Below are 2,413 nucleotides of genomic sequence, written 5' to 3' on the forward strand. Positions count from 1 at the left end.
GCCAAAGGACCAGCACAGCCCAGATCTGCTGATGGGACCAACCAGGCAGAATTCTTCTCCTAACTCTCATTACAAACAACAAAACCAAATCCAGCCTGATTTCTAAGTGGATTTCAGGCCGTTCTGTTTTCCTTAGGTTGCTGCCAAGGCAGCTCTGTTCTTATCTGTTATTCCCACAGCCCTCACTTTGAGAAGACACCCAGCACACCTTGGGGAATCCCCCATCTCCCAGGCACTGCTACCCCTGAGCAATGAGCCACGGGATATTTTTGCAGTGTTTTAGGGGCACTGGTGCCATAAAGAGAGAATTTGAGGAGCTCAGCATCACCTCCCTCCTGTCCATCCCAACCTGTACTGAAGCAGCTCAGGTTTTTCCCTGGGCTGTCTTGGCTTGGCAGTTAACAACAAAAATTCGGAGAGACTGTGTGTATGAATGGGATCTGGTATTAAAAATACTCCTCAGGGAGAGAAGGAAGTGCCTCTCTGATACTGGCAGGATTAACAACGTGCACCAACACATTCATTCATTTATTGCAACTCGAGTTTCACAGCTTTTGGGTGCTGTGTAGTGCAGAGTGGTAGCAAGAGGAGCTGAGTCTGGGCTGAGGCACCTGGAAAGTCTCTCTGCAGTGGCCCAGAAGTAAATCAGGACAAGAAGCCTTTTCTGGGGACAACATGTGAAGCAGGGAGAGCTGAGCCAGCAAACCCAAGCATCTCCTCATCTTCTGAAGGTGACCTTGCAACAAGAACAAAGTCCACCTTTAACTGAAGGCATCAAGAAAACCATATTTGAAAAATCCTTTTTGGAGTGAAGGTTACCTTCACCACCTCTGGGTCCAGGCTGGGAAGGTTCCTGGATCCAGCAGAGCCAGGAGGAGGATCCAGTGCAAAGGTCTGACCTTATTTTCAGTCTCCTCCCAGCTGCAGCGAGCGCTCCTTGCCTGAACACTACAAAACAACTTTTGGTGCCTCAACACAAAACAATGCTGAGATTTGATCATAGTTTTGTCCTTCGTACTTTGGACACGTGGCTGACTGTGAGACATTCTCAAACAGGAGCTAATCTTTCCCAGAAAACATCCTGGGAAAATGTACATTCTCTGGGGGGAAGAGGAGGGGTCAGTGTGTGTGTATATGTGGTGTATATGCAGAAGGTGATCCCAAATTAATCCCACCTTCTGATGAAAACTCCAAATAAACCCCCAGCCCTGCTGAGAATCCCAGAACTAACCCAATCTAGATTGAAATCCCCAAGTAACCTACACCTGGATGTGAATCTGAAATCAAACCCCAAACCCCCATCCAGATGAAAATCCCAAATCCACCTCCAAATGCCCATCCTGATAAAACTCACACATTTTTGCTGTGCAGGTGGGAATCCCAATGAGATCCCCAAGTCTGCATCCAGACAAAAATCCCAAATCCTTGGTCATGTGGGTGGGAATCCAAAATCAGTTTACAAAACCCTATCCAGATTAAAACTCCCAATCCCTCACAAGTCTTCACCATGACAAAAATCCCCAAATACTCCAGTGGAACCCCCCAGATCACTCCTATGTATGTTGAAATACCAAATCATCCTCACGCCTCTCATTCCAATAAAAACCCCAAATCCTCCCCAACATCCCAAATCCAACCAAAACCCCAACCACCCCCCCATAGGTGGGAATGACAACAAATCCCCCCTCAAATGCCCACACTGACAAAACCCCAAATCTTTCCAAAGTCTTCATCCTGATGAATACTCCAAACTCCCTCCATGCAGGCAGGAATCCCACCACCCTTCAAGTCCCCATCCCATTGGAAATCCCAAATCCACTCCTAAATTGAATGTAAACCCCCATGTAGTTAAGAATCCCAAATCCCCTCCCCAAATTTCCACACATCTTCACCTCAATGAAACCCCAAAGTCCTCCCCAAGCCCCCAGCTCTAACAAAACCCCTGAATCCCCTGTGCAGTTGAGAACCCCAAATCCCAATAAAGCCTCTAAATCTTTCCAACCTCCCAATTCCAATGAAACTCCCAAATCCCTCTATGCATTTGAGAACCCCAAAACTTAATCCCAACAAAACCCCCTAAACCCTCTCTCACCTCCTAACTCCAACAAAACCCCCAAATCCCGACAAAACCCCTAAATCCTCTCCAACCTCCCAACTCCAATGAAATCCCCCAAATCCCTCCATGCAGTTAAGAACTCCAAATCTCCATCCCAACAAACTCCCCAAATCCTCTCCAACCTCCCAACTCCAACGAAACCCCCAAATCCCTCCATGCAGTTAAGACCCCCAGATCCCCCCTCCCACACCTCCACCCTAACGAACTCCTTAAACCCTCTCCAACCTCCCACCTCCAATCAAACCCCCAAATCCCCCCCAGACCCCCATCCCAACCAACCCCCGCCTCCCCCCCGCA

General features: G+C 48.2%; 1 long non-coding RNA gene across 1 annotated transcript; it reads right to left on the reverse strand.

Moving 5' to 3' along the window:
* Positions 1 to 510: 510 nt before the first annotated feature.
* LOC108445128 lies at positions 511 to 2,232 on the reverse strand. Its single transcript, XR_001859878.1, has 2 exons — positions 820 to 2,232; positions 511 to 736 (listed from the first exon to the last, which is right to left on the reverse strand). It is a non-coding gene; the product is annotated as an uncharacterized LOC108445128 (long non-coding RNA).
* Positions 2,233 to 2,413: the final 181 nt, after the last annotated feature.

The sequence above is a fragment of the Corvus brachyrhynchos genome, unplaced genomic scaffold (assembly GCF_000691975.1).
Source record: "Corvus brachyrhynchos isolate BGI_N302 unplaced genomic scaffold, ASM69197v1 scaffold182, whole genome shotgun sequence".
Classification (NCBI taxonomy): Eukaryota; Metazoa; Chordata; class Aves; order Passeriformes; family Corvidae; genus Corvus; species Corvus brachyrhynchos.